A 26,783-nucleotide genomic window follows, 5' to 3' on the forward strand; every position below is an offset into this window, starting at 1 on the left:
ATGTCCACTAAAACTCTGAAATAATCTGGGGAACACAAGATGGTCATATAGAGACCGTGGGTGTCCTGGTATGAGAGGGTAGCTCAAAGGGTGAGAATGTATTTTTTTTTTAAGAGAGAGAACGAGTGAGAGAGTGCACAAGCAGGGTAGAGGCAGAGAGAGGAGGGGGGGGACACAGAATCCAAAGCAGGTTCTAAGCCCTAAGCTGTCAGCACAGAGCCCGAACCCACGAGCTGTGAGATCCTGACATGAGCCAAATTCAGATACTTAACTGACTGAGCCACCCAGGTGCCCTGAGAATGTATTCTACCTAACTGGGTAAGAACCCACAGGGCTATGACACTGGGAAAGCTCCAGAGGCAGAGTGAAGCTTTGACACATCAAAGTTCCTAGCTCACCAGTGGCTTGAATGGTACAGGTTCAGGCCTGAGGTTCTGACGACACAGCACCAATGACTTTTAAGCAGGGAGAGCAACAAAAGGAAGAAGCAAAAGAAAGTAGCTCAGGGACATGGCATCTGTGGACTTTCTTATCTCTAATGATGCGTGGTGACAAAAGAAGGTGTCCTCAAAGGGTGGTTGAGATCTTGGATCCTGGCATTGCTATTTACTACTTCTTACTGGTACCATAACTCCACAGGGAGCTATGAGGATTTGCTCATGTATCATATGTAAACAGTGTGACCCAGTGCCTGGTTCATAGTAATCTTTAGTGTTATTTTTCTTTCTTTCTTTTTTTTCTTAAATTTAGATGTAATTGACATATAAAATTATATTAGTTTTAGGTGTACAACATAATAATCTGATATTTATGGGGAGACTGGGTGGCTCAGTCAGTTAAACATCCAACTTCGGCTCAGGTTCTGATCTCATGTTTGTGAGTTAGAGCCCCATGTTGGACTCTGCACTGACAGCTCAGAGGCTGCTTCAAATTCTGTCTCCTCCTCTTTCTCTTTTTTTTTAATTTTTTTTAACATTTTTTTAATTTATTTTTGAGACAGGGAGAGACAGAGCATGAACAGGGGAGGGTCAGAGAGAGGGAGACACAGAATCTGAAACAGGCTCCAGACTCTGAGCTGTCAGCACAGAGCCCGACACGGGGCTCGAACTCACGGACCGCAAGATCATGACCTGGGCCAAAGCCGACGGCTTAACCGACTGAGCCACCCAGGCGCCCCTCTCCTCCTCTTTCTCTGCACTTCCCCTGTTCACTCTCTCTCTCAAAATAAATACATAAACATTTAAAAATAATAATAATCTGATATTTGTATAGATTGTGAAAGAATTAATCTTTAGTGTTATCATTCTTAATAAAGGGACTTACTAACAAGAAGAGACCTCAGCAGATAGGCGTAATGAAAAACAAGGAAAAGAACGTCTGGAATAATGGGGGTCTTTGCAGCAGTGGGGATGGGACTGAAGAACATTGTTTATTTTTGTGAATGTGAGTCCATTGTTTTTACTCCCCTGCCTCTGAGTCTTCAGGAGACATGAGTTATTCAGGTGTGACAGGAAGTGAAGCTGGAATTCACACTGGATTTTGAGTGCTCAGCTGAGAAGCTTGGATTTCATTCAAGAGGTCATGAAGAACAATTGAAGAAAACTGTATTAAGATTAATTCAGAGTCCTATACAAATAAGTCAGAAAAGGGGAAGCTCCAAGAAAGACAGACCAATTAAAAGATTATTACCAGAGACTGTGGGAGAGGACATAAAAAGCTGAAATAGGATAATAGCATTAAGAATGGAAATGAAGGGACAGATGTGAAAGAAACACTTGGCGACACAACTATCCCAGGATATATAAAGCATCTGCTTGCCCTCAGTCTTCAATGTGTTCCAGTCCAAATCCTAGAGTTTTAAAAACTATGTAAACCAGAACCTTGCTATATGTAATCCAATAATCTATTGGGTTTCTTTTCATTGTTTGCATATATTCTTTTAAACAAGTAAATTTTTTTCCAGACCAAACTTCTAATTATTTTATTGAACATCACATTAAATGATGTTGCTCTAGCACAGATATCTTAACTCATTTCCTTTTCCCAAACCATTTTACACTTGTAGACTTTAAACTATTTTACCATCTGCTAATCCACTATAAATCAAATAAATTATTAATAAAGTTTATAGTAAGTGGCAAATTTGATATTTGACAAAACATCATTATTTCTGTACTGTTGTTAATAAATGTCTATTTCTAACACCAGTAGTTTCTGTCCTTTCATATTGCCTTAAAATATTTATTCTCCATTGTTCAAAAAAAAAGAAATATAGGGGCAGCTGGGTGGCTTGGCTGGTTGAGTGTCCGACTTTGGCTCAGGTCATGATCTCACAGGTGTGAGTTCGAGCCCCGCGTCGGGCTCTGTGCTGACAGTTCAGAGCCCGGAGCCTGCTTCGGATTCTGTATGTGTGTCTCCCTCTCTGCCCCTAACCCACTCACATTCTGTCTCTGTCTGTCTCAAAAATAAATAAACATTTTTAAAAAATTAAAAAAAAAAAAGAAACATAGGCCCCAAATGAAGTTACTTCCTCCCATGGCAGCAAAACAAGACTTTAACTGCAGTTTCAACCTCTCCCAAGAACATGACCTTTAGTCAATTTAGAATTTCTTGTTCAATGCTAGTGAAGTAATCTGCATGATAGATCCCTGCCATTCCCTCCAAGAAAGGTGATCTTGCCTGAAACAATCCAATTTATAAAAACCTTCTCTTTTATACAGGTTCTAGGAACTCCTTTCTACTTGCTAGATGGGATGCTGCCTGATTCATGAATCATTTAATAAAGTCAATTGGATCTTTAAATTTACCCAATTAAACCTGGCTTTTATTTTTAATTTTTTTTTTTAATTTTTAAGGTTTGTTCATTTTTCAGAGACAGAGAGAGACAGAGCATGAGGTGGGAGGGGCAGAGAGAGAGGAAGACACAGAATCCAAAGCAGGCTCCAGGCTCCGAGCTGTGAGAGCCCGACGTGGGGCTGGAACTCACAAACTGAGAGATCATGACCTGAGCCAGAGTCGGACGCTTAACCAACTGAGTCACTCAGATGCCCCTTAATTTTGCTTTTTAACAGATTTGGGTAGCAGCAGGACCAAAGATTTCCAACAGATTTGGGGATAATGAGAAACATAAATGTGCTGTGAACTCTTTTTGAGTTCTTTGCCTTTCTCAACATTTCTAAGCGCCATGGGTAAATTCCTTTTGATTCAGAGCTCTGCTCTCTTTGCATCAAGCTCCTGATTTAATTGGCTTTTCAGTCTGCAATTCCCAATTTGTGTAACTTCCCGGCCCTTGATTCTGTCCCAAGATCCACATGAGAACTGCTACTAGCAATTTGCAGTTCCCCATTTATGTGGAGCTCCTGGTCTGCAGTCCCCATTTGTTGATATTTATTACTGTTTGTCTGCTGGCTTAATCCTGTACCCAGTCCAAGGTTCCACAATAGGAATTGCTGGAGATGTGCATGGGACCTTCCACTGGCCACTACACAGTAACATCTAAACTGCACCCCTTCGAATCCTTCCCTGGGTTCCATGTTGGGAGCATCCTTCCAGCTGGTGGCAGCTGCAGTTCTCCATTTGTTTGGAATCAGTCTGCAGTCTCCATCTTTGAGGTCTGCTGTTTCAGTCCTTTCCCCAGTCTCTAGCTCATTGGTTACTGCTGGTATATTAAGGTGCACATATTTGTTTCATTTTGTATAGCTAACAGCTATTGCTAATGGGAATTTCAGAAGCAGCAGACTCTTGATTTCAGCAAAGTTCATGATCCCAGGGTCATGGGATCGAGCCCTGTGTCAGGCTCCACTCTGAGCATGGAGCCTGTTTGGGATATTCTCTCTCTCTCTGTCTCTCTCTCCCTCTGCCCCTCTCCCCTGCTCATGCTCTCTCTCTCTCTAAAATTAAAAACAAAAATCTTCAAAAAAACCCCACAATGGCCATAATGAGGAACATTCCAATTAGACAAGATCATTTAAGCAGTATACTTTAAAACAAAGATTCCTAAATCAAACCAAAAGAATGGGATACCTATTTTTTTATTTTTATTTTTTAATGTTTATTTATTCTTGAGAGAGAGAGAGAGAGCAGAGGAAGGGCAGAGAGAGAGGGAAACAAAGAATCTGAAGCAGGTTGCAGGCTCCGAGTTGTCAGCACCCAGCTGGACGCAGGGCTCGAACGCAAAACTGCGAGATCATGACCTGAGCCAAATTCGGATCCTTAACTGACTGAGCCACCCAGGTGCCCTTGGGATACCTATTTTAATTGGCATATTCCACAATAGCTTCATTGAAAGGTTCATTGCAAAGGTATAAATATTAAAGATATAAAACTTACCTAAAACGAGACTATAAGACTGATGTAACTCCTATTGCTCCCTTCTATGCTCCTTTGAGTACTCTGAATTGTTTTTCTACCTTGAAAATGACTATATGACTTTAAACAAAAGTCCACTAAGTTAATGGCCTTATAGACATCCTCATATCTACCTTCAAAGGTCCCCTGTATGTCCCCTTCTAGAGCTGACAGAACTCTGCAAGTTTTTCTTGCAAACTTCTCTGTTATTCCCTTAAATAAACAAGAGAAACTGAAATTAAAATTAATGAAAAAAATCTTCCCAAATTCTGGTAAGTACCAGAGCCTGCATGCAGAGGGAATCCTAGGAAAACTGGCAGAAGCAAGCAAACACTAAGAATTCTCATCAGAGTCAGCTCTCATGAATCTCTGTAGCATCCAGTTGAGAAAGGAAAATAGGGGTGCTTGGGTGGCTCAGTGAGTTAAGGGTCCGACTCTTGATTTTGGCTCATGTCATGATCTCACGGTTCATGAAAAGGAGCCTCTGTCAGGCTCTGTGGTGACAGCAGAGAGCCTATTTGGGATTCTCTCTCTCCCTCTCTCTCTGCCGCTTCCCCACTTGCACGCATGCACATGCTCACTCTCTCTCTCTCTCTCTCAAAATAAATAAGTAAACTTAAAAAATTTATAAAAGAAAGGAAAATAAATTTCATGCTGTCTCTTCCTTTCCAAATCCAGATGCAGTGGTTACTGATCCTTTTGCTCTCAGGGATAGCTACTGACTGCTTGCTTGCCTTATTTTATGTCCCAAGAACTTGGCTTGGCTTTATTCCTGCCTGGCACATGCAGGTTGTTGATTCTTTCTTTTGGCTATCTTTGGGAGTAACTCCAGATCTTGTGAAGATAATATCTCTTGCACCTTCTCTGAGGACACCTCTTGAATCCACAGGATTCTTTAATATTGCCAGAAATATTTACTGTTTGTTCTGGCTGGAAACTTATGAAATATTTGAAAGGATTTTATAACTCTATGATCCTGAATTTGGCCAAATTGGAAGCTGATACTCAGAGCTTCACAGGATTTTTTCAGGCCTTCTCTCCTAAGACAAATATACCCAGAGGGAAAGGAAAGCATTCCAACTTAAAAAAAAAATTAAAAAGGGGCGCCTGGGTGGCTCAGTTAAGCATCCAACTTCAGCTCAGGTCATGATCTCACAGTTCATGAGTTTGAGCCCTGCATTGGGTTCGATGCTGACAGTGCAGAGGCTGCTTGGGATTCTCTCACTCTCCCTCTCTCTCTGCTTCTCCTCCATTCATGTGAGGGTGCTTTCTCTTTCCCAAAATAAGTAAATAAATAACTTAAAAAAAAAAAGAAAGAAAACGATTTCCTCAAATATTTTTGGTAACTCAAAACCTTAAAATTTTTCTAAGTTAGATTAAATGATGGATAGTCACTGGATTTCTAGATCATTTCCAAAAAAGATAAAATACTGAAATATTAATTATTGAACATAGATTTATCCACTTTAGGCTACCTTTCACAAAGAAACTAAAAGATATTTGGGTCTGTTAGTAAGCATGTTTTGTGCCATACAGAAAAATCTACTGTGAGAAAGCATATGTTTTTAGAAATTATAAAATATATTTATAAATTTGCCAAGCCATAGAATGCTAATGTTAAAGAAAGTTCACAATTATTTACTTCTTTATTTTCATTAAAAATTTAGGTTTTTAAAGGTTAAAAATTCTAATACATGTAATTAAAGCTTCTAAAAATGATAAAGGAAATATCTTTGTATGTGAGAAAAGTAGGATAAGAGAAGTTAGGAGCAGGGATGCGTTTTTTGTTTTGTTTGGGATTTTTTTTTTTTTTGAGGGAAAAGAAAGTAGTTTTGTCCTAAAGCAAAATTGGTTATTTCAGAATGGTAAAGAAGAGATTAAAAAACACAAATGAATAGCAAGTTGAGAAGAGAGAGAGAGAGAGAGAGAGAGAGAGAGAGAAAATCTGACCTTAGTGGTCAATTTGGCTAACATCAAATGAATTTATTATATGGGTTATAAAATTAAGGTAAAAAATCAGTAATGTACTTATGCCAAATAGGAACTTCATTTTCTTTCATCTGCTAAAAACAAAAAGTTAAAAAAATTTTTTTTAATGTTTATTAATTTTTGAGAGAGAGAGAGAGAGAGAGAGAGAGAGAGAGACAGAGAATGAGCAGGGAAGGGGCAGAGAGAGAGAGAGACACAGAATCTGAAGTGGGGTCCAGGCTCCGAGCTAACAGCGTAGAGCCTGAAGCAAGGCTCAAACTCACAAACCGCGAGGTCATGACCTGAGCGGAAGTGGGATGCTTAAATCAACTGAGCCACCTAGGTGCCCGCACAAAGTTTTCTTATACTCAGTCTGCTTTTGATATAAGATTGTAAAATGTTTTCCTTACAAATTACTTTTAAGTAATTTGCCTAGGGAAAAAAAAAAGGTTTTGTCTCTTGTCAAAGAACTTTCCTATGTCGTCTTTATCAAGTCTTATGATTACTTTAAAAAGTTGAGCCTTCTCTATTGAAAGAGTTAAGTTTGTTTTTGTTTTTTAACAACTATTAAAATTTCTTTTTTTTTTTTTCAAGTAGGCTCCATGCCCAGTATGGAGCCCAGTGCAGAGCTTGAACTCATGACCATGAGATCAAGACCTGAGCTGAGATCAAGAGTTGGATGCTTAACCAATTGAACCACCCAGATGCCCCAACTATTAAAATTTCTTTATTTGCCTGAAAAGTTTTTAACTGTCACTGTGGTTAAATAGATAACTAAGTATTATTTTACAGTGACCTATGATCCTATTTTACTAGGTGTTTCTAACGCCTTTCAGTATCTATGACAAAACTTTCTAAAATCAAATTCTAAATGAAGTATTTTTGACCTCAAACTAACTTTGCAATTTTTCAGAGGGTCCCTGGAACATCTGAAAAGATTTGTTCCGCCTCCTTATTAAAAAAAAAAAAAAATGTTAAACTAATTAAGTTTATTTGATATGTTAAATTACATAGGAAACACTGTTAAATAAGAAATAATATTAAGCCTTATTTATGTTGTATTTGCATGGGTATATAAGTGTTCTAGAAATTGTGTAAAATTCTTAGAAATCTGATATGTCCTGGTATAATGTTATCAGTCATAATTCTAGCTATCATCTTAAAATGTTACACATTAGAGAAATAACCAAATTCTTTTGGTTTAATGCAAATAAGTTATTTTTACTGTGATTGTCTTTGGTTAAAAAAATAGACACAATTATAGAGAAAGATATTATGTTTTCACCTTTGTCTATATTAGATTCCAATCCTGTTAATTTTCTGAGGTTTTGTTACATACCTGAAAACTAAACTGGATCCTAAGTGCTTCTAGTTTCCCTAAATATCTGGAAAACTCTCCAAGCTAATATTTCCATTTTTCTCCCACCCTTCTGATTTTGAATGATTAAGAACAAAGCACTCCCTGGTCTCCTTGGAAGGGATTATACCAAGTCCTCCTTACTAAACTTCAGGCTTGAACCTTTAGTATAGTATATCTCACTGCTAAAGAATGCTTCACCTGATACCTGTCCTGTACAAATGCTGGAGACCATCTGACTTCAGTTCAGGTCATGATCTCATGGCTTCTGAGTTCAGGCCCTGAGTCAGCCTCTGTGGTGACAACTCAGAGCCTGGAGCCTGCTTCAAATACTGTCTGCATCTCTGTCTGCCCCTGCCCCCACCTCTCAAAAATAAATAAACATTTTTAAAAAATTTCAAATGCTGGAGACCTCCAAATCAAATTGACTTGGAAGAGAAGTAGTTGGCATTGAAGCAGACTGCTTCCTACCAAGATGCCAGATCAAGATTTCATACTTTAACTAAACATAGAACTCTTTCAAGGCACCTGGGTGGTTCAGTCAGTTAAGCATCTGACTCTTGATTTTGGCTCAGGTCATGATCTCATGGTTCATGAGATTGGGCCCTGAGTCAGGCTCTATGCTGAGCGTGGAGCCTTCTTGGCATTTCCTCTCTCCCTGTCTCTCAAAATAAATAAATAAACTTTAAAAAAATCATAAAACCTTTTCTTCTCTTCCTTTCCTTTACTCTGGCATTGGCCTGGAAAGAGAATACCACCATCTGTATCTCCAGGCTATTTCTAGAAAGGGTACAGTCTAGAGTTTAGAACAATGTTTTACTTCAGGCTAGGTGAAAGCCTAAATGACCCCTGGCTTGAACAGATAAATACAACAATCTCTGCCATTAACAGTGTCACCTTAGTGGAAGTGTATTGTGCCCTGACAGGAGTTATTTTTGTCTGTGGTGGCTATCATTCTCCTTGGGTCTATGAATGCCTAGATGGCTGGCACATAATTGGACAATGCCTCTTAGGTTATCTAATTGTGTCCCTAACTGTTTATAGACAGACACCCCACTGGTCAACTCCCCTGAATTTACATCAAGTTATAAAAGACCTGTCAAGAAGTATTCATGATTCAAAATTAGCTTCCTTTAGTAGATCCCTACTTTTCTGGTCAGGAGTAAATGTAAATTCTTGAAAATATTACAGCATCCACTGCTACGACCATAGCTGCCCAACAAAGAGAGCCCATAGACTCTCCGGCCAAAGTTGTTCTTCATAATAAGGTAGCCTTTTATTATCCTTTAGCTGAGTGAGGACGTTTCTGTGATGAGGGAGTGTAGGGCAAGCTGAGGGCAAAGTATAGGCTAACAGCACTATATCCCCTAGGTGGGATATATGTGACATTCCTCAGGCACTCCTGGCTATCCAAGGACTAAGGAATGGACAGAAAACAAATGGTTAAACTGATAAGTCTCCACCAGTTTACAAGAAAAAGGCAAGCCCATCCACAGCCTAAAGTCCAGGAACTCCCTACTGTCTTAAAATTAATGCTTTGCTAGAGGGAAAAACAACCTTAGCATGGTGGTGGCTAGGCCTCCAGTAAGCCTTTAGCCATATGAAAGTCTCTTTGGAAACTTCCCTTTTGATTTTACCTCCCCCAAGTCCATGGTATATAACCACCCATTCTACACAACCCCATTGTAGCTCTTCCTGCCCAGAGGTCCTGTCCCCATGCTTTAATAAAATTACCTTTCTGTACCAAAGATGTCTTCAAGAATTCTTTCTTGGCTGTCAGCTCTGAAACCCGTGAATCCCCCATCACCCCGAAACCTCATCATCTGTGCTATGGTCAACACCATCTGCTGCACCTGGATTAACAATTTTGGAGAAGTTGGAAGTTCAATTATATAAGATCACTGAGCAAGCAACTTGGCTTAAAAAGGTAACTCCTTCAACATATCTTTCTTTGACTTATTTGATTTTGATTGGTTTTGGTCAGAAGTACACTCCAGACATCAGGAATTATCCTGCTTGCAGTAAGTATACTACTCTTTCTGGTGCACTGTCTTCTCTCAAAAGCATAGATGCATTTTCACAGACACTAACCACCAAGCAAATGATCTCACTAAAACTTGCATGCCAGGATAGGAATGAAGAAAATGACAACTAAAAACTGTGAACCTAAAGTCATAATTCGTAAATACTACAGGGATTCAGCAAAAAAAGAAAAAAAAAAATCATGACCTATGAATATCACACAGAGGATTGGTAAAAGCCACAACTACAGAGCAGTAGCTGAGCAAGGTGCAAATGCCTTCAATTTTGATCCTATCTTTCAATTAGGTTGAGTCTGATCAAAAGAAGGGAATTTAGGCCACAATAGGCCCAAAATGGAGTTATTTACCCTCATGACAGCAAAACAAGATTGAACTGAAGTTGCAACCTTTCCCAGGAATGTGACCTTTAGCCAATCTGGAAATTCCTGATCAATACTAGTGAGGTAATCTGCTTGACAGACCCTTGCCCTCCCCCCAAAGAAAGGTATCTTTACTTAAAACAATCCATTCTTTGTTAGAAAACTTCCTTTTCCACCCCCCGTCTGTCTATAAAAACCATTACATTTTTGTACAGCAACTTGGAGCTTCTTTCTATTTGCTAGATGACATGTTGCTTCATAAATCATTGAATAAAGAAAGTTAGATCTTCAAATTTACTCAGTTGAATTTTAACACCATATTAAGGGAAGAAAAATAAAAGAAAAATCAAGAGGACAAAATATACCAAATAAATTTATTAACAAACTATAACCGGAACACCAGGATTTAAGAAAAATATATTGACATTAATGACCTCATTATTGCCATTACTTGGCACTATCTTCCTGAAATTCAAAATTTTGATACCAAATTCAGAACTAAAAGTGACATTAAATATGTGCAAACTTAAAGCTATAATTTGTTCAGTTATCCAGGAATGAAACTTTAATACTATCATGATATTGTGATTTGTAATAAGAAATGCATATTTTATTTTTATCCCCATCTCTGATACAGGGCTCCTAAAACCCTTGGAATTTCCTAAGTGATGAAAGTGACAAAGGTGTTTTGATATTCTAATATATCCCTTTCAACCACAGCTGAATTTATGTTAATGAGGTGACTCTTGGAAAGCACCTAAGAATAGGGATGGGTTGTTAGGGGAACCAACCACGTGACTGAGGGTTGGAAAGTTCATTTCCACCTCCCTGGCCTCTAGGGAGAAGAGAGGAGCTGAGGATTGAGTTCAATCACCAATGGCCAATGATTTAATCAGTCATGCTGATATAATGAGGCCTCCTTAAAAAAAAAAAACCAAAAACATGAGTTCAGAAAGCTTCTGGGTTGGTGAACACGTAAAGAGTCAGGGATAGTGGTGTACTCAGACAGCAATGGAAGCTCCGTGTCTATTTTCCCATACCTTTCCCTATGCATCTCTTCCATTTGACTGTTCCTGAGTTATATTCTTTTACAATAAACTGGTAATCTAGTAAGTAAGATATTTCTGAGTTCTGTGAGCTGCTTTAGCGAATTAATCAAATCCAAGGAGGAGGTTGTTGGAACCTCTGATCTGTAGCTGATCAGAGTGGATTTGAACTGAACATTCTTAGATATTTCAGTTACCAAACAAATTTCTCAGCCACTTTGACGGGACTAGGGTGATAATACACACAGTAGACAGATAACAGGTGACACGCACACTCCCACAAGCATCAGCAGGTTTGCAGCACAAGGCAACTTACTTCCCAGCAAGACTTTTCTCTGAAGCAGGTGTTCTCTGGAGTCATAAAATAGCATCATGATTTTTTTTTAGTTAAAAAGGGACTTTTATTAATTTGTTAAATCAAGTATTTTTTAAGTGCCTATTATGAAGAGGTAAGCTGAATGGCATAGTGGTTTCGGACCAGGCATCACCACTCTATTATAGAGTACTGTCAGTAAGAACAGAATTTGGGGCATGACAGAACTGGTTTTGAATCCTGGTTCTGCCACACCCTAGCCAAATTCCCTTGAGAAAATTACTTAAACTACTCAAAAAATCAGGGTCCTCAAGGCACAAAATGAGAATACATCGTAGATTTAGGATTTCTTTGAAGATTAAATGAGATAAATCATGCAAAAAGTTCTGTACCATTTCTGGTGCCACCTACAAAGTATTATGCTAGTAATGCCGGCATACAAGTCCTTTTTCTAGGCTAGATGTGGTTATTAATGATGCTTTGCAAAGAAAGAATATATGTATTTCATACATGATAGTAGAAAAAAATGGCTGGTCATGGAAAAAATTAAGTTTGAGGGGCGCCTGGGTGGCTCAATCGGTTAAGCGGCTGACTTTGGCTCAGGTCATGATCTCATGGCTCGTGAGTTTGAGCCCCACATCAGGTTCTGTACTGACAGTTCGGAGCCTGGAGCCTGCTTCAGATTCAGTGTCTCCCTCTCTCTCAGCCCCTCCCCCACTCACACTCTGTCTCTGTCTCTAAAAATAAATAAACATTAAAAATATTTTAAAAAGAAAAAAAATTAAGTTTGATTTCTACCTCACTCCTTACCCCAAAATAAATTCCAGACAGATAAAAGATATAATATTTTTTAAAGTACTAGGAAAAAAGCTTTAAATCTTATTGAAATAGGGAAAGCATTTCTAAGTATGATCCAAAACCCAGAAAATACCAAAAATAAAATTCATAAATTCTACTGTATAAAAAATGTTTAATACTGTAAAGATTGTGCCTATATATAAAAATATTGTGCACTTAAACTTTTATTAAGAGGGTAGATCTCATGTTAAATGTCCTTCCAACAATTTTTTTAAAATCTGCATAATTAAAAACCATCATAAGCAAAGGAAAAATGAAAAACTAGGAATAATTTGCAACACGTTACAGAGACAGAATTTCTTTAAAGAGCCCTAACAAATCAATAAAAAGATATGATGGGGTTTTGGGGTGATGACGGGGGTTCGGAGCCAACAGCCAAGAAAGAATTCTTGAAGATGTCTATGGTCCAAAAAGGTGAATTTATTAAAGCATGGGGACAGGACCCGTGGGCAGAAAGATATGTAACTGATTTTATACCTTCAGGTTGGGAAAGAGTTAGGGATAGATTAAGTCTCTAAGGTATTTTGGAAGCGAGGTTTTCTGGACCTTGAGGGGCTAGGTGTTGTTAGGAAAACGCCAGTTATTACCATTTAGTAAAACCTCAGTCATGAGACCCTTCAGATGTGTATCAAGGGGCTACAAGCTTGGAGCATGATTGCCAGCATATATCTTGAGGTAGTTGAAATAAAGGAAGTTTCCAAAGGAATTTTTATATGTTAAAGTTGACTTACAGGATCCTGGGGGGTCAGGATAATGTTAAATCAAGATTCCCTTTTGCCCATTGCAAAATGTCATCACAGCTGCTGATTGTGGCAGGAGGTCACTCTGCCTGTTTCAAGGACTTGTTAATGGGCTGTAGGCAGTAAGGGAATTTAATTTTTCTTTTTCTTTTTTTTTCTAATGTTTATTTATTTTTTAGAGACAGAGGCAGAGTGCAAGCAGGGGAGGGAAAGAGAGAGAGGGAAACACAGAATCTGAAACAAGCTCCAGGCTCTAGGCTCTGAGCTGTCAGCACAGACACCTATGCGGGGCTGGAACCCACAAACCATGGGGTCATGACCTGAGCCGAAGTTGGTCACTTAACCAGCTGAGCCACCCAGGCCACCCTGGAATTTAATTTTTCATTTGCCTTAGTTTCCCACATCACCATGGTAAGCACTTAAACCCCTTTCCTTTGTTCTTGGATAGCCAGGAGTGTCTGAGGAACATCATACATATCCCACTTGAGGGTGGGGGGTGCTGTTAGTACTTTGCCCTCAGCTTGCCACAACCTCCTTCATCAGAAGGACCAGCAATCTAGCAGAAAAAACAATATGAACAGACAATTCATTGAGAAGGAAAATGAATAACTTAAAAATTTGAAAAGATGCTCAAATTCTCTCATAATAAAAGAAATGCCCATTTAAACTACACTTGAGGGGCACCTGGGTGGCTCAGTTGGTTGGGCACCAGACTTCAACTCAGGTCATAATCCCATGGTTTGTGAGTGTGAGCCCTGCATCAGGCTCTGTGCTGAAAGCTTGGAGCCTGGAGCCTGCTTCAGATTCTGTGTCTTCCTCTCCCTCTCTGCCACTCCCATGCTCATGCTCTGTCTCTCTCTTTCTGTCTCGAAAAATGAGTAAACATAAAAAAAAAAAAAACAAGCTTACAATTGAGATATCATTTTTTTCACCTAGAAGACTGACAAAAAAAAAAAAAGCAAACAAGTTGATTTCACACTATACAAGTAATATGAGAAAATAGGGAATGATAGTTGATGTAACTCTATGGAGCCATTGTGAAATATCTAAAAAAACTACACATGCATAAATCCTTTGAGCCAACATCCACTTCTAGGAATTTGTCCTTTAAGTATATTTTCACCATATACATAACATGCATAACATATGTACAGATATTCAGTGTGCTATTATTTGTAATAATAAAACACTGAAGACTGATTAAATAAATTGTGGCATATGTTATAAAACAGAATACTATCTGGCATTAAAAGAGAAAAGAAGTCTCTACATATAAAAATGTTCCTTTATCTATTACTGTGTAATAATCCACTCCAAAACTTAGTGACTTAGAGCAATTTATCATCTCTCATAGTTCTACAGGTTGATTTGCTCAACCAGAGAATTCTCTTTTGGAGTCTTTTATGAGATTGCAATAAGAGACTAGGACTGGAGTCATCTGAAGGCTCAACTGAGTTGCATGTCCAGTATACGGTTTCTTCACTCATGTTTTGTGTCTTAATTAGAATAGATGGAACAGCTGAGAAGTAGCCAAGAATCAATCTCTCTGTCTCTCTGTCTCTCTGTCTCTCTTTCTCCATGCAGACTTTCCATAGGACTAACTTGGGCTTTCTCACATTACAGTGATCTCTGGGTACTTGGACTTCTTTTTTTTTTTATTTTTTAAATATTTATTTATTTATTGAGAGAGAGACACACACAGTGTGAGTGGGGGAGGGGCAGAGAGAGAGGGAGGCACAGAATCTGAAACAGACTGTCTGCATAGAGCCTGATGTGGGGCTTGAACCCACAAGCTATGAGATCATGATCTGAGAGGAAGTCAGACATCTAACCAACTAAGCCACCCAGGTGCCCCTAAACAATTATTTTTAAAAATTCTTCCTCCAAAAAGGCACAGGATTTTTCATTAGAAATAGTATAAAATGTCATGTTTCACTATTAGGTCAGATATGTATGAATGAGAAGGAGGAAAGGAAGGAGTGAGTGTGGAAAGGAAAGAAACTTTCTGTGTTTACTAAGTACTTTTATGAAAGTACTGGAGTTACAAAGCCAGATGTTTTATTTGGCGTGACTGTGAATAATTTCTTAATTTTGAACAACACTAAGACTTATTTATAAATTATTGGCATCTCAGTTAATATTACTAATTTCAGAGGCATTAAAAAAACAGGTATTAAGAATAATTCTGTTGTCAGATAACTGCAACAGAACAGTAAGGACATTGAGCTGATTTCAAATAATACTCATTTTCAACAACTATATTTTGGGTCCATGTGATAGTTTCCTGTTCAGGAGGACATAATTAAGTTTCTGAAAAATAAATTAAGAGGCTGAATTCTTTGTAATTTTTTTTCTGAAATGCAATAAAATATTGCAATAAAACACAAGATTGCTAGATTCAGCAATATGGCTGAATAAGATGTCCCTTGTTTATATCCCTCCCCCAAAAAAGAACAATTTGGCATCCATCCTTGGACAAAAGTGTCTTTATGGACGTTGTGGGACTAAGCACCACATGCTGAGGGATCTAGAAGAATCTCACCCACCTATGAATCAGGTTATAGGTATATAGGCCTCACTCCCAGCTATGGACCCTACAGTGGCCAATGAACTAACTCCAGTCCCTCTCAGCTGTTGTAAGTTTGGACAATTGGAGAGGGCAGTTAGTAAAAATTGGAGGAGGTGACTGCTATTTCAAATGTGAAGACAGCAACATAAGGCTTTAGGGAACATGAAAAATCAAGGAAACATGAGGCCACCAAAGATCACAATAACCTTTCAGTAACTGATCCTAACTACATGGATATCTGTGACTAACCCAAAAAAGAATTCAAAATAGCTGTTTTAAGGAAACTCTATTAGCTACAAGAAAGCATTGGCAATTCCACAAAATCAGGAAAACAATACATGGACAAAATGAGAGGTTTAACAAAGAGATAGAAATCATAAAAGAAATAAAAACAGTAATTCTGGAACTGAACAATATAATGAATGAAATGAAAAAAATGCAATAGCACCAACATCAGAACAGATCAAACAGAAAAATGAACCTTTGAATTAGAAGACAAAGAAATTAAAATTACCCAGAGAAGGATAAACGAAAAAGAATGAAAAATAATGAAGAAAACCTATGTGATCTATAGAATACCATCAAAAGAAACAATCTGCAAATTATTGTAGTTCCAAATGGAGAAAAGAGGAACAAAGGACAGAAAGGGGTAGAAAGCTTATTTAAAGAAGTAATGTCTGAGAATTTACCAAATTTGGGGAGAGATTTGGATATCCAAGTTCATGAATTTCATAGGTCCCCCCAAAACTCAACTTAAAGGTCTTCTCTAAGACACATTACAATAAAACTCAAAAATCAGAGACAAAGAAAATCTTAAAGGCAGCAAGAAAAATGCCTGTAATGTACAAGGGAACCCTCATAAGGCTATCAGCAGATTTCTCAGCAGAAACTTACAGGCCAGGGCAGAGTAGGATGATATATTTAAAATGCTTTAAGCATTTTTAAGCATTAAAGGAAAAAAACTGCCTACCAACAATACTCTGTTCAGCAAAACTGTCCTTCACAATGAAGGAAAGATAAAGATTTTTAACTACCTGCCTCTTGGTTTTGGCTCAGATCATGATCTCATGGTTCATGAGTTCCAGCCTCAAGTTGGGCTCCGCGCTGACAGTGCAGAGCCTGCACTCTGCCCTTCCCCTGCTCGTGCTCTCTCTGTCTCTCACTCTCAAAATAAATAAATAAACCTAAGGGAAAAAAAAGGACACACATAGGCTTAAAGAGGTGGAAAAATATATTCCATGCAAGTGGAAACTGAAAGAGAGACAGGAAAGCTATATTTATATCACACAAAATAGACTTTAAGCCAAAAACTATAACAAGGGATAAAGAAGCTCATTATATAATGATAAATGGTTCAACTCATCAAGAGAGTATAACAGTCATAAACAGGGGCATCTGTTAAGCACCCAACTCTTGATTTTGGATTGGGTCATGATCTCACTGTTCATGAAATTGAGTCCTGTGTTGGGCTCTGTGCTGACAGCACTGAGCCTGCTTGGGATTCTCTCTCACCCGCCCCCCTCTCTCTGCCCCTCCCCTGACTGCATGCACGCTCTCTCTCTATCTCAATAAATAAACTTAAAAAAAAAGCATAAACATATATTCCCCAAACATCAGAACACATACATATATTAAGCAAATACTAACATAATTGAAGGGAGAAACAGACAATGAAACAATAATAGTAGTGGATTTCAATGCCTCTCTTTCAACATGGTAGATCATCCAGACAGAAAATCAGTAAGGAAATGTTGGACCTAAACTAAACCTTAGACAAATGGACCTAATATATATACAACATTCCATCCAAAGGCAGCAGAATACATTCTTCTTCTTTTTTTTAATGTTTATTTATTTTTGAGAGACAGAGAGAGAGAAAGAGTGTGCACAGGGGAAGAGCAGAGAGACAGGGAGACACAGAATCCGAAGCAGGCTCCAGGTTCCAAGCTCTGAGCTGTCAGCACAGAGCCTGACACAGGGCTTGAACCCATGAACTGTGAGATCATGACCTGAACCAAAGTCGGATGCTCAACCAACTGAGCCACCCAGGTGCCCCCAGAATACATGGTTCTTAAGTGCATGCAAAACATTCTCCAGGACGGATTATGTGTTATAACACAAACAAGTCTTAACAAATTTAAGAAGAGTAAAATAATACTAAGTATCTCTTCTGACCACAATGGTTTAAAACTAGAAATCAATTAACAAAGAGAAAAATTTATAACAATAAATAAAACATTTTTTAAAAATCTCAAACAGGGGCACCTGGGTGGCTCAGTCCGTTGAGCGTCCAACTTCAGCTCAGGTCATGAGCTCACGTGACTTCGAGCCCCGTGTTGGGCTCTGTGCTGACAGCTCAGAGCTTGGAGCCCGCTTCAGATTCTGTGTCTCCCCCTCTCTCTGCCCCTCCCCTGCTCATGCTCTGTCTCTCTCTGTCTCAAAAATAAAAACATTAAAAAAATTTTTTTTAAATCTCAAACAACCTAATTTTACATCTTAAGTAACTACAAAACACACTAAGTCCAAAGTTAACAGAAAAAAAGGAAACAACAAATTAATAGCAGAAATAGAGACCAGAAAAACAATTTAAAAGATCAACAAACTAGAGAGGTGCGTTTTGAAAGTATAAACAAAATTGAAAAACTTCTAGTAGACTAAGAAAAACAGAAGATTCAATTAAATAAAATCAGAAATGTAAGGGAGATATTATAGCTAATACCACCGAAAGACAGTGGACCATAAGAGACTACCATGAACAATTATATATCAACAAATTGGATAACCAAAAATAAATGGACAAATTCCTCGAAATGTAAAACCTACCAAGACTGATCTTTAGAAATAGAAAATCTGAACAGACTAATAATGAGTAAGATGACTGACACAGTAATCAAAAATCTTCCAATAAGAAAAGTCCAGAACCAGATGGTGTCTCTGGTAAATTCCACCAAACATTAGAGAAGAGTTAAAGCCAATCCTTCTCAAACTCTTCAAAAAATTGAAGAGGTGGAAAGACTCCAAAATTCACTTTACAAGAACAGCACTACCCTTCTACCAAAGTCAGCTAAGGATACCACACACAAAAAAGGAAATTATAGGCAAATATCCCTAATGAATACAGATACAAAAATTCTCAACAAAATATTGGCAAACTGAATTCAGCAGCATATAAAAGGATCATATACACCATGATCAAGAAGGATTTATCCCAGGGTGTAAGGATGGTTCAACATAGGCAAATCAATAAATATGACTTCACTAGTAGAATGAAAGAAAAATCATATGATAATAGCCATAGCTGCACAAAAAGCATTTGGAAAAATCCAATATCCTTTCATGATAAAATTTCTCAATAAACTGGGATAAAAAGAATGTACCTCAATGTAATAAAGGCCATATATGATAAGCCCACAGCTAACATCATACTCAGCAGTGAATTACTGAAAGCATTTCATTCAAGATCAGAAACAGCGCAAGGGTGCCCACTCTCACCACTTGTATCCAACACAGTATTGGAAGTCCTATCCAGAATAGTGGTTACCAGAGGCTGGGGCTGGGAAATGAGATATTGGTAAAAAGTACAAACTTTCAGTTGTAAAATGAGTAAGATCTGGGAATCTAATGTACAGCATGGTGATTTTAGTTAAAAATACTGTAATATATACTTGAAAGTTGCTAAGAGTAGAACTTCAATATTCTACTCACAAAAAAGAAATGTTAATTATGTGAGATGATGGAAGAGTTAACTATCCTGTGGAAATCATTTTGTAATATGTAAGTATATCAAGTTAACAAATTGTACACCTTAAACTTACACAACTTAATTACAGCTCAGTAAAGCTGGAAAATATACGAGATTGCCAAGACTGACACTGGCTTTTGAAAAAATGCTAATAATTTTTTAGTCGCTAAGAGGTTTTTCTAATACATACAAAATACTCCTACTATTCTTAAAAGGTATTTTGAAGATCTAAAGACAGAACTTTAATTGTAGCTTTTATGCAATGTTGCCATTATTTTTCATGATGCTATTGCCAAAAAGTAGGATAGAGCATATGAGTGCTATAAACTGCCTGTGAATCTGCTTGCAACAGAATTTAGAAGAAGAAATGATAAATGTGTGCCACTTAAAGTAAGCGTATTGTTTAAGAAAAATGCAGTGCTTTATGACAAAATGGATGCACTGAAATAAGAAAGTTTTAAGTTAAATGGAAAAATAGCCTCTCTTAATTTGCCTTCATTCAGTAGTCCATATTTGCTGTTTTTTGTGTGTGTCCAGCATCCTCGCCTTCCCTCTGTCAGTAGCTCAATATTCCTTTGGGTGAAATTCCATGTTGTGTGTTTTGTTAATGTGTGGACTATCCTTGCCACACATGTCCCACTGCTGAGGCTTTCTATGGAAACAGAGGACCACCAGATCTTTTCTCCAGCTGCCCTTTGGTGTCACTAGGGAGAAGACACATGGCCTAACTCAAACAATAAAATGCTCTCTGCTAGAATTTTGCATCTTGAGTGTCTAAACCAAAGGCTAGGGGCATTTGGAATCAGACTGCTCCCAGCAGCAGTAGCATGGTGCTAAAACTGTATCTCCGTGTCTCCCCTGTATTCAGCCTTTTTTCAAAGCCCTCCGGGCTTCTGTCAGTTTAATGAGTCCTTAATGTCTACCTGTATAATTTTTTTTATTAAAGTATAGATGACATACAATGTAATATTAGTTTCAGGTGTACAACATAGTGATCAGACAATCCTATATATATGCTCACTGCAAATGTAGTTACTACCTATCATCATTCAGTGTTATTACAATATTATTGATTATATTCCCCATGTTGTACTTTTCATTCTCATGACTAATTGACTAACTTATTTATTTTAATTCCAGGATAACTGACACGCAGTGTTCTATTCATTTCAGGTGTACAATATAGTGATTCAACAATTCTATACATTACCCAATGCTCATTACAAGTAATGTACGCTTAATCCCCTTCACCTATTTCATCCACCCCTCATCCATGCCCTCTGGTAACCATCAGTTCGTTCTCTATAGTTAAGAATCTGTTTCTTTGGGGCGCCTGGGTGGCGCAGTCGGTTAAGCGTCCGGCTTCAGCCAGGTCACGATCTCGCGGTCCGTGAGTTCGAGCCCCGCGTCAGGCTCTGGGCTGATGGCTCGGAGCCTGGAGCCTGTTTCCAATTCTGTGTCTCCCTCTCTCTCTGCCCCTCCCCCGTTCATGCTCTGTCTCTCTCTGTCCCAAAAATAAATAAAAAACGTTGAAGAAAAAAAAAAAAAAGAATCTGTTTCTTTGTCTGTCTCTTTTTTCTTTGTTCGTTTGCTTTGTTTCTTAAATTCCACGAATAAGGGTGCCTAGGTGGCTCAGTGGGTTAACTGTCTGACTTCAGCCTTGGTCATGATCTTGCAGTTTGTGGGTTCAAGCCCCACATCAGGCTCTGTGCTGACAGCTCAAAGTCTAAAGCCTGCTTCGGATTCTGTGTCTCCCTCTCTCTCTGCCCCTCCCCCACTTGTGCGCGCGCGCGCGCTCTCTCTCTCTCTCTCTCTCTCTCAAAAATAAATAAACATTAAAACAAAAAAAATTTTTTTTAATGTTTTTATTTATTTTTGAGACAGAGAGAGACAGAGCATGAGCAGGGGAGGGGCAGAGAGAGAGGGAGACACAGAATCTGAAGCAGGCTCCAGAGTTGGAGCTGTCAGCACAGAGCCCGAGGCGGGGCTTGAACCCACAAGCCATGAGATCGTGACCTGAGCTGAAGTCGGATGTTTAACTCACTGAGCCACTCAGGCACCCCTAAAACAAAATTTTTTTTTTAATTAAAGGTACAGACTTCTTCCTTATAGTCCAAAATGGAGCTCCAGCCATCACATATATGATGGGAAAAGGGAAGAGCCATATGCTTCCACCCTTTAAGGATAAGTGCAGGAGGTAGCATATGTTATTTCTGCTTATATTTCATTAATGAGAAGTTAGTCACAAGGCCAGATCTAAATGCAAGGGAGGCTGGGAAATGTGGTCTTTATTCTGGTAGGCAGTACTGAGTAAAAAGGAAAGAACAGAAATTAAGTAACAACTAGCACTCTCTTTCAGACACCTTCCATAAATTACTTTTATACCTACGATCATCAGAGATGGTTTTTATTATTTCCTTTTTTTTTTAATTAAGTTCTGTTTTTTCTTTTTAAATGTTTATTTATTTTGAGAGAGCATGTGCAAGTGTGCATGATGCGTGTGCATGAGCATGAACAGGGGAGGGACAAAGAGAGAGGAAGAGAGAGATCCCAAGCAGGCTTTGTACTGTCAGCCAAGAGCCGGATGTGGGGCTCAATGTGGCGCTCGATTTGATAAGCCGTGAGATCATGATCTGAACCAAAATCAAGAGTTGGATGCTTAACTAACTGAGCCACCCAGCTGCTCTGGTTTTTATTGTTTGCAGTCAAGAATCATGTTTGGTTCAGTAAGGAAATCCTGCATGGAATGACTCAAGGAAGCCATATAATGTTGCAGGTTCTAGCATGACTATGCAATTCAAAGTGTAAATCAGAAACCTGGGAGTCATCCAAATCTTTTCTTCTTCTTCCATATTTAATCAACCACTCAATCCTCTTTATTCTTTCATAAGTCTCTTTCATAATTCTCAGTTCCACCCCTTCCCTTCATTCCCACATCATTGCCTTAGATTAAGCCTTTGTCATTTTTATACCTGTATACCTCCAAGTCCACAGTTCTCCCGTGGAATGCTCTTTCTAAAATCTAAATCTGCATAATACTTCTTCAAGGTCCCTGCCTCAATTAATTCTTCTTCATCTTTTTAAATGTTTATTTTTGACAGAGAGAGAGAGAGAGAAAGAGAGAGAGAGCTTGCATGCACACGTGAGCGGGGAAGGGGCAGAGAGAGACGGAGACAGAGGATCCAAAGTGGGCTCCCCGCTGAGAGCCAAGAGCCTGATGTGGGGCTCAAACTCACCAACTGTGAGATCATGACCTGATCCAAAGTTGGGGTCTTAACCGATGGAGTCACCCAGGTGCCCCTTCAATGGATTCTTCTTAAGAACAAAACCCAAACTCTCTTGTATGATATACAAAGCCCTTCAGCATGTGGCACTTTTAATTTCATCTCTAGACATTCCCCACTATACATAACCTATGCAGCTGGTACTTTGGTTATTTCCTCATTTCTCAGATAGGGTTGCTTTGATGAAAACCCATCCTTGCTTACATGTTATATTTAGGTTGTCTGGAGCTACAAGTGTGGTTCGGTGTGACAGGGAAGGAGAATGCAGGGCACCATGCTGTCTAGACAGATTAGAGACTAACACTGTCATCTTTTAAGGGATATTTTATAAATAGGAGATGCATCCCAGTGATTAAATTATTATTCATACTAATTTCTGTTCCCAGCCCCAAATACTGTGCCAGGCACAGAAAACAACTTAACACTAGTAAAATTATAGGTTGCTAGAAATCTAAGATATGATAGTAGATGATCATATTCTCTCATCCACATGCATTTCAGCATTCAGTAATTTTACCCAAGGTAAGCCATCTGTATGAACTCAAATCACTACAACCTAGTATACTCATAAATTACAGATAAATATATGAGAGCCATTTTGGCTTTGTCAAAGCAAACCATATCAAAAGAAAGCACCATATACAGATATCAATTAAATGGGCAATGTAATAGCAAATCATTACACTCTGACAAAAGAGAAGAAAATGAATTAAAATACACAAATAACATTAATGATAAATATGAAATGAAACACTTTTCTCATCAGGGTGATACTGAGTAAAATGAAATGATGGAATAAGGACATTTACTGCATAAATTTCTACAATGGGATGAATTCATATATGTAATATAAAGTCAGATGGAGTGGGATTAAACTGAAAGGCAATACTTGAATTAAACATAATACAGAAACTTCTGTTGAAAGATCCTTATAGGAATGGAATACTGAGCATGTTATAGACACTCATTGGGCTGGACAATTACCTGTCTAAGATGACTTAATTATGCTTCTGCCTAGAGGCCTGAGGCTCAGTTGATGACTTCTATGCTGGGATTTTATTGTTCTATTGAAAAAAATATAAAACCTATATAACTTTCAATTTAAATTTCTTATGAGGCATAGAGTAGAATGCATCCATGTAAAGATCAAATTGTTGATTTACAGATGTGAGACCAATATATTACCTGGATTTTACGGAATTCAGGTTCTATGTGGCCTTTATAGAATATTTCTCTATGAAATGCCTGATATGAAAAGAATTGTAAATTTGATGGTTCTTATTAATCCAGTACTTCCTTCACTTAAAGTATACTACATTGTGTTAATATAGTAGCACATATAAATTATTTAGGTTGGTCTTTTACACTCAAACATGAATATTCTCTTTTTTTTTTTTTTGAGAGAGAGAGAGTTCAAGCAGAGGAGGGGCAGAAAGAGAGAGAGAGAGAGAGAGAGAGAGAGAGGAAGACCAAGGATCAGAGGCAGACTCCATGCTGACAACAGAGAGCCTGATGCGGGGATCCGACTCACGAACCCTGAGATCATGACCTGAGTGGAAGTCAGTTGTATAACCAACTGAGTCACCCAGGTGTCCCCAAACATGAAATCATTAATTTACAAACCTCACTTTTCAATAAGGCTATGGGAGTGTATGGGGTAAAATCAGAATTCTCCATTATTCATTCCATTTATACAACTATTTGACGCGTGCTAGTAGGTAATTATTTGCAAGTCAATTTCAGATGAAAAAATATTCTTAATCACTGCATTGCTATAAACAATGAAAATAGCAAAAAGTCAAAAGAAATAAAAAATATATTTTATGAGCATTTATTTATAGTATTAAAATGCTAGTACAAATGGGTCTGTTTAAGAATCATAAAAATGAGGGGCGCCTGGGTGGATCAGTTGGTTAGGCAACCATCTTCAGCTCAGGTCATGCTCTCACGGTTCATGGGTTCAAGCCCCGCGTCAGGCTCTGTGCTGACAGCTCAGAGCCTGGAGCCTGCTTCTGTGTCTCCCCTCTCTCTGCCCCTCCCCTGCTCACGCTCTATGTCTCTCTGTCTCTCAATAATAAGTAAACGTTAAAAAAAATTTTTTAAAGAATCATAAAAATGATATATACACAGTTCATAGAAAAAGAATATACCAAAAATCATTCAAAATATTTCAAGTATGAAATAGCATTGTGGTATGTTTCTTCTCAGTCATATATGTTTTTACATAAATATTATGGAAATACTCTTTACAGATGTGATTAAGATTCAAGAACCAAAAAAAAAAAAAAAAAAAGATTCCAGAGCCAAGAAATATGTTTGTTCAATTAATTCATTCATTCACAAGCATAAACTTGTAATTGCCTGCCCCACCCCAATACATACAAAATGTGTGTCTGAGCTATATTTCTTCACTATACTTTGTTCTCTTGCCCTCTGAAAATTGTCTCTTGTTTATTCCTTCAGAACTAGCTCCTCAGCTTCTCAGAACAAATGTATTTCATCAGTAATTTTAAGTTCCACCCTCTCCACTATAGGCTCTTTCCAGCTGCTGACCTTGACAGAGAGCTGAGAGAAGAGGGTGCATTGCTACTTCTTCTTCTGCAGTAGGCAACAATGGCTAGAAGCTGATGAATGAACTTGTTACCCCAAGTTAAAGGTTCAGAAGTTTCAAGCAAGTGCAGGGCAAAAGGACAAAATTATTTTCTTTCATCTTCTTATGGACAGCTCTAAGAGTTTTTGAGAGTATAAGAAGGTTTTTGGGGGGCACCTGGGTGGCTCAGTCAGTTAAGCATCTGACTCTTGGTTTCAGCGCATGATCTCAGGGTCCTGAGATTGAGCCCTGTGGGGCTTGGTGCTTGAGCACAGAGCCTGCTTGGGATTCTCTCTCTTCCTCTGCCCCCTCCCCTACTCACGCACGTGGGTGTGTGCACGCTCTCTCTCTCATAATTAAAAAAATAAATTCTTTAAAAAAAAACAGGTTTTTTACACCCTTTGACTTTTTTTTTTTTAATGCTCATTTGAGACAGACAGAGGAGAGTACGTGCATGCCCACGTCCACATGAGCAGGGGAAGGGCAGAGAAAGAAGGGTACAGAGGATTCAAAAGCTGGCTTTGCACTGACAGCCACAAGCCTGATGTGGGGCTCAAACTCCCCAAACCATGAGATCATGACCTGAGCCGAAGTCAGACGCTCAACCAGGTGCCCCTCCACCCTTTGAATTCCATAAATGATGCTCCACTTAAGTGTCTCTGAGAGCCAGGTTCACTGGAAGACACCAAGCTGTTGTTGCATTCTAGCAACTAGTAATTGTTACTAATCACAATTAATATAGAAATGTTGGAAAAGTTTGCTTTATGTGCTTATGTATATAACCAGTTCATTGAAGAATTTCACCTCAGGGGTACAAATCTGAAACTTTTTTTTTTCTCTCATGGACCCAACTGTGCTATGTTGAATCTCTTTCTTCCTTTCAACATCTTGGGCAGATTCTATAACTTTCTGATCCTTTTTGAAATATTAAAAGTCTAGCCCTTAAAAAACAAAAACAACAACAAAAAAAACCCAGGTCTGGTAAAACCTTCAAACTTAAGTGTTGTATTTAAGAAACATGCAATATTTGGGACATACTTATACTAAAAAATTATTCCTTATTTATCTGAAATTCAAATTTAAATTGGATGTCCTGTATTTTTATTTGCACATCTGGCAACCCTAATTTTGACTTCGTTTCTTCTTTACCCCTTTCCTTCCCAGGGCAGGCTTGACCCAAAACTGGAAGGATGTGGAGTGGGAAGGACCCATCATCTGCTTTACTTCTCTCTCCTCACCTTTCTGGTCCTACTCACCAGCTGCTGGAAGTGGCAGAAAGGGTGAAAAAGGCAAACATCTCTTTCTCTAACTGGGGATGGAAGTAGCTTGTCATTATTTCTCTGGTAAATGCTAACTGGCCAAGGATACTGTGTCGTCCAAGGATGCTGTGTCGTCCAAGAACTAGATGCTGCAACAGGGTTAGGCATATGAGATACCAAGGAGTAAAGCCTGCAAAAAATAAAGGATAGGGTGGGGGAAACATAATTGGGACAGGGAAAACCTCAGACTGCGATGAAGTTCTGATAAAGTCTCAGCTAACCTATGAGGAGCTCTGGAGCAATGATTGC

At 38.4% G+C, this 26,783-nt stretch overlaps 1 long non-coding RNA gene across 1 annotated transcript in view; it reads left to right on the forward strand.

The window, feature by feature from the left end:
- LOC132687934 (uncharacterized) overlaps nucleotides 1–26,577 on the forward strand; it is a 131,504-nt gene extending 104,927 nt beyond the window's left edge. Inside the window, exons 5-6 of the long non-coding RNA XR_009614345.3 lie at nucleotides 9,422–9,599; nucleotides 26,380–26,577. This is a non-coding gene — a long non-coding RNA (uncharacterized LOC132687934). The remainder of the gene's footprint in view (nucleotides 1–9,421; nucleotides 9,600–26,379) is intronic.
- The last annotated feature ends 206 nt before the right edge of the window (nucleotides 26,578–26,783 follow it).

This window comes from Panthera onca, chromosome E1 (assembly GCF_046562875.1).
Source record: "Panthera onca isolate mPanOnc1 chromosome E1, mPanOnc1 haplotype 2, whole genome shotgun sequence".
Lineage (NCBI taxonomy): Eukaryota > Metazoa > Chordata > Mammalia > Carnivora > Felidae > Panthera > Panthera onca.